The sequence below is a fragment of the Canis aureus genome, chromosome 31 (genome assembly GCF_053574225.1).
Source record: "Canis aureus isolate CA01 chromosome 31, VMU_Caureus_v.1.0, whole genome shotgun sequence".
NCBI classification, from domain to species: Eukaryota; Metazoa; Chordata; class Mammalia; order Carnivora; family Canidae; genus Canis; species Canis aureus.
Genome location: NC_135641.1, coordinates 6,032,029 through 6,038,714, shown reverse-complemented (window position 1 = coordinate 6,038,714; position 6,686 = coordinate 6,032,029).

Sequence of the window (6,686 nt, the reverse complement as noted above, 5' to 3'; positions counted from 1 at the left end):
TGTTATATACCCCAACCAGAGCAAAAAAATAGACCATTACTCACAACGAGTTTGGGATCATAATACATTAAATAATAGCCAGGTTGCCAGAAATAATTTCCTGAAAATAAAACCTCTTTAAGATTGTGGATAATTCAGGGTTTTATTTTTTATTTTGTTTTTTGTTGTAATTAACTAGTGTCGTGTGCTCGTTAGACTAGTGTGAGTGACTTGGATGTATATGTTTTCCTCTACACTTTATAGATGCTCATAGTGGTCCTGATAGACTGGGTTAGGTCTTGGTCAAAAAATGACGTCTCAATCTTGGTAGCTTTGTTTGAAGATTCTTTGTGACAGAGGTCATAAGTACAATATGTTCACAGGCAAAATTCAGTGAGTTTCCATATTGGTGATTATGTCAATATTGAATATCACATAAATGTTAATATCCTATAGCTTTTATTATATTTGTGATGCTTAATATCAAAACAGCATAGCACAAGTGATAATAGAAATTTGGGTCTTTTCAATCACACTGTTATATAGATTATCTTCAATCTGCACCAGTTCGGTTTATGTGTATAATGTGTGTAAACACATTCCAAACTAGAGTTCCAGCTGGAATGATCTCATGATACCTAAATTAGTTTCTTCATATAACATCTGCAGCAAAATCATTCTAGGCTAGAACACACTGAGTCTTGGAATAAAATCAGAGATTGGGTTCACTACAATCTTCAGATGAGTTCTGACAAAATTTATCAGTCATTTGGTCAAATAGTTGGCTGGCAGATAATTAGGTTGATAAACCTTTTCACTGAGTAGTGACTGAGTGGACCAAATTTACCAGCTGCTTTGACACCATAAGTACCTCCCTTAATTGATGGTGTGGAAAATATTCCAAACTCATAATTCATTTGAACTACTCACAAAACAGATTTAAAGTGTAGCACCTTATTATGGCTTTCCTTACCTTACAACGCAGGCATGTTTATTTTCTAGAACGTTTTTGAGAAATCCATTATTAAATTTGGCCCTATCTATTAAAAATAAGCACCTTTCTTAGATCAAAGTGAACTAGAATGATTTAAAGTATGATTTAAATGCGGTGCCTAGTTTAATCTCTCCGTTGTTTCTGGGTACCTGACCAGATATTCATCGAGAATGCTTAGCACTGCATTTTCATATAAATGACACCAAACTACTGAAAGGAACCCAAGCAGATGCAATCACTATCTCATCTTCTTTACCCCACCCTTACCCAGTGGCAGTGGCGTGCAACTCGGACCAACAATCCAGTGGCCCTCGATGTTGCCCTATCTGAGACATAACGTTTCTAAACCATCACTTGTTATTTACCTAAACTTTAAATGAGTGTTTTGAATTTTGTCTGTGAACCCTGGTGACAATGTGGTTTTTTGAAATACAATAATGATCAGGTTAAATAATTGTTAATATTTCTTCGGTTTTCTCTGCCTTGGAATGAATTATTCATTTGTACTGAGCAATGTGCAAACAATAATAAAGCCAAATCCACATTTTTGTGACATTCCTGACAAACTGCTGCTGTATTAAAGAAATAAGTTACAAGTCCTATGTTGCTCAGCTGCATGGCCCTCATCCCTATTTTTGAGGCATTTCAATCAACCTTGCAATCTTCACCAAGCTGTAAGATTTTAAACATATATTTTATCTGCTCTGAAGTAGCATTGATTTTGAAACTGTGAGATCTAATTTTTTTTTCCAGATAATGGTCAAACTGGCCATTTGGGTTATAAATTAGGTTTTTCATGGCTAATGTACTTCACATTGGCACTTATTATACAAGCAACAATTATGTCATCACAAGGCTCTGGTACAACATGAAGGGAGCGTAAATGTCAGGATTGATGATGATGGCTCAGAGCCAGCTCATTAAAGGCAATGGTGTGAATAATACAACTGTGTTGCTTTTGAAAGAACCGAATATGTATTATCTACCTATCAGTGCACCAAAGCAGCATCATAAACATAGATCTCTAACTGCAGCCCATTTAGATGATGAAAGGGTGTATATTAATCTATGAAATAGATTTTACCCAGGGGAAAAATTGTTCTCTCTATTTATGAAAGTTAAAACATTCCGTGCACAGAGAAGCACTTATCAGATGAGCATCCATGGGATGCAGATGCATTTTACTAATGTGTCCTGCTAAGATAAATAGGCTATAGTCATAAAAGATGCTACTATGATTTACTAGAAATAAAGGAACTAAAAAAAAGCAACATGTATACAGCTTTTTGTAAAGCACAGAAAGTAAATTTCCCAAATTGCTGGGCCTCTATTTGATATATTTAATTCAAAAGTCATTGATAAAACATGATAATTTTACATAAATGCATGCATGTGTCCGCCCACACGAAACTCAGTGTTTTTTTATATTTAGTATTCCCTAAAGGTAAATTCGAGCACTAATTTTTTTTAATATTTTATTTATTTATTCATGAGAGACACACAGAGAGAGACACAGGCAGAGACACAAGCAGAGGGAGAAGCAGGCTCCACACAGGGAGCCCAAGGTGGGACTAGATCCTGGGACCGCAGGATCAGGCCCTGGGTTGAAGGCGGGGCTAAACCACTGAGCTATCCGGGCTGCCCCTTGAGCACTAATTATATGCTTCAAATCCACCTTAATTTTCAGGATCCATAGGGCACCAATAGAATGCTCCATTTGAGGAAAATTATATTTAGATATTTAAGTGGTTGCCTAGTCTTTGCATTTTCAACAAGATCAGGATATTTCAGTTTATGTGCATAACTTCAAACCGTATCAAAATAACTCAGCAGATTATCTTCCATGATACACACCATGAAGGTAACTTTGAAGCAAATCATCCCAACTCTTAAGCAGCATCACTTAAGCCAGAAGTAAGAGGATTTTTTTTTCCCTAATATGCTCTTACAGATATTTCTGGGCCCATCTCTTACCTGCTGATACCCAACTTACAGATTGCAGAAGAAAATGAAATTTCAAATAGTATAAAAAGTAAAGTAAGAAATAACCAGTTATATTTCTGGTAGGGGTAGGGAAAGGTGGAGGTAGCTTTAAATAATCCCACATACACTGCATCTCTGAAACCCCCCAAAATTTACATTGTACTTATCTGACAGAGATGCTTGCTCACTAATCTGATTGTATTTATCTGTATTTATCTAAATGAGGTACTGAAAATACAAGAGATTAAGATCCCTAAACTAAGAGTGGAAAGGAAAGTATGTGACCCTGGAATCTCAGGCAGATGCCTTTCTAAGAACCCCTGCTGCTCCCTGGAGCCAGATGTGGAGTCAGATACTGACTTCTGAGTAAGCCTGATTTTTCCTCACATCATCTTCTCCCTATAACGGCATCTTCAACATCTCGCTTCCCAGCTTTGTGGGATGAGATCATCCACATAGGTTTGTGGTATGAAGCCCCAATCAACTTTAATTCCAAGCCCTCTCCACCAGGTAATCAATACACCGCGTCAACTCAAGCTCCTAAAAAGTTCTCAGAGGCAATTCTTTGTCTCTATCAGCATTGCTACTGCCCCCTTCAGATTCTCACCGTAGCTCACTTGGACCATTACTCTAACACCCTAATTAGTCTTCTTAATAACAATTCTTTCTTTTGTTACTTCCAGTCTATTCTCTGTGGATATCTCTTTCCAAAATGCAAATTGAGTCATGTTATTCCCCTGTTTTACTTATTTTGTTGTCACCCAAACTTTTTTTTTTTTTTTTTTTTGGCTAAGGAGTTGCTTACTTCCAAATATTATTATTATTTTTTTTTTATTGGTGTTCAATTTACTAACATACAGAATAACACCCAGTGCCCGTCACCCATTCACTCCCACCCCCCGCCCTCCTCCCCTTCTACCACCCCTAGTTCGTTTCCCAGAGTTAGCAGTCTTTATGTTCTGTCTCCCTTTCTGATATTTCCCACACATTTCTTCTCCCTTCCCTTATTTTCCCTTTCACTATTATTTATATTCCCCAAATGAATGAGAACATATAATGTTTGTCCTTCTCCGACTGACTTACTTCACTCAGCATAATACCCTCCAGTTCCATCCACGTTGAAGCAAATGGTGGGTATTTGTCATTTCTAATAGCTGAGTAATATTCCATTGTATACATAAACCACATCTTCTTTATCCATTCATCTTTCGTTGGACACCGAGGCTCCTTCCACAGTTTGGCTATCGTGGCCATTGCTGCTAGAAACATCGGGGTGCAGGTGTCCCAGCGTTTCATTGCATTTGTATCTTTGGGGTAAATCCCCAACAGTGCAATTGCTGGGTCGTAGGGCAGGTATATTTTTAACTGTTTGAGGAACCTCCACACAGTTTTCCACAGTGGCTGCACCAGTTCACATTCCCACCAACAGTGTAAGAGGGTTCCTCTTTCTCCGCATCCTCTCCAACATGTGTTGTTTCCTGCCTTGTTAATTTTTCCCATTCTCACTGGTGTGAGGTGGTATCTCATTGTGGTTTTGATTTGTATTTCCCTGATGGCAAGTGATGCAGAGCATTTTCTCATGTGCATGTTGGCCATGTCTATGTCTTCTTCTGTGAGATTTCTGTTCATGTCTTTTGCCCATTTCATGATTGGATTGTTTGTTTCTTTGGTGTTGAGTTTAATAAGTTCTTTATAGATCTTGGAAACTAGCCCTTTATCTGATATGTCATTTGCAAATATCTTCTCCCATTCTGTAGGTTGTCTTTGAGTTTTGTTGACTGTATCCTTTGCTGTGCAAAAGCTTCTTATCTTGATGAAGTCCCAATAGTTCATTTTTGCTTTTGTTTCTTTTGCCTTCGTGGATGTATCTTGCAAGAAGTTACTATGGCCGAGTTCAAAAAGGGTGTTGCCTGTGTTCTTCTCTAGGATTTTGATGGAATCTTGTCTCACATTTAGATCTTTCATCCACTTTGAGTTTATCTTTGTGTATGGTGAAAGAGAGTGGTCTAGTTTCATTCTTCTGCATGTGGATGTCCAATTTTCCCAGCACCATTTATTGAAGAGACTGTCTTTCTTCCAATGGATAGTCTTTCCTCCTTTATCGAATATTAGTTGCCCATAAAGTTCAGGGTCCACTTCTGGATTCTCTATTCTGTTCCACTGATCTATGTGTCTGTTTTTGTGCCAGTACCACACTGTCTTGATGACCACAGCTTTGTAGTACAACCTGAAATCTGGCATTGTGATGCCCCCAGATATGGTTTTCTTTTTTAAAATTCCCCTGGCTATTCGGGGTCTTTTCTGATTCCACACAAATCTTAAAATAATTTGTTCTAACTCTCTGAAGAAAGTCCATGGTATTTTGATAGGGATTGCATTAAACGTGTATATTGCCCTGGGTAACATTGACATTTTCACAATATTAATTCTGCCAATCCATGAGCATGGAATATTTTTCCATCTCTTTGTGTCTTCCTCAATTTCTTTCAGAAGTGTTCTATAGTTTTGACGGTATAGATCCTTTACATCTTTGGTGAGGTTTATTCCTAGGTATCTTATGCTTTTGGGTGTTGTCACCCAAACTTGACCCATGAATGAAAGCCAGGCATCCCTGCATAGCATAAAGAAATCTTTTGATGACCAGTCATCTACTTGCTTTTTAATTTTATTTCCCACTGGCCCAGATGAACCCGACTTAGAAATGATCACCTTATCTATCTGTAATGGTATCCCCCTTCCCTAGAATAGCCTCAATCTTTAGCTCTCCAAATGAAATTTTGCTCATTTCTATGATCACAATGCTCATCTCCACTTTCCAATCTTCACCAAAAATTCATATGTTGAAACCTAATGCTGGTGTAATGGCACATGGAGTTAAGGTCTTAAGAAGGTGCTTAGATCATGAATATGTTCTTATAAAAGAGACCCCAATAGAGAGCTCCTTTACCCCTTCCACCATGTGAGGACGCAGTGAGAAGTCAGCAATCTCTAAACCAGGAAGTAGCTTTCACCAGAACTCAACCCTGCTCATTACCTGATCTTGGACGTCCAGCATTCAAAACTGTAAGAAATAAATTTCTGTTGTTCATAAGCTGGCCCGTCTGTGATATTGTTACAGCAGGCCACATGAACTAAGACACTCATCTTTTAAAATGGTTTCAAATAGCACTTCCTTGATGAACCACGGGTCCAGTGAGAACCATTTCTTGCCCCTACCCTTCTGTCTCTTTTTCCTTGTGTACGTACGTGTGTGTCTCACAGGATTTTGAGTAGTGGCACCACAGAAGACTTTCAAAAATACAAAATTATTCACCTTTGTTCTTTGAACTTTGTTAGTTCCCTATTTGCTTGAGGATAAATATACTAATGTTTTAGAATGGCATACAAGGCATAATTCTTGTTTCTCTCTTCAGGATAATTTCTCATTAAACATTTCCTTTGACTTAGATTTCACCACAATCTCTCTCTTTTTTTTACATATCATTCTTATCAGTACTTTCTTGGATTTTCTCATGCTGTTTTGCATGGTAGGAACTATATATCCTATCTATGGGTGGAAAAATTTCAAACTGGATTTCTCTGAATTTTTCCAATAAACAATTTTCAGAATTTGATGGGTAAAGTTGAATACTACCATGTTGATCAATCTTACACTGATACAATTCCCCCCAAAATCTTAATGACTCACAACAACTTCACTTCTCAAGTCTTTTCTGTAAGCAGCTCAGCA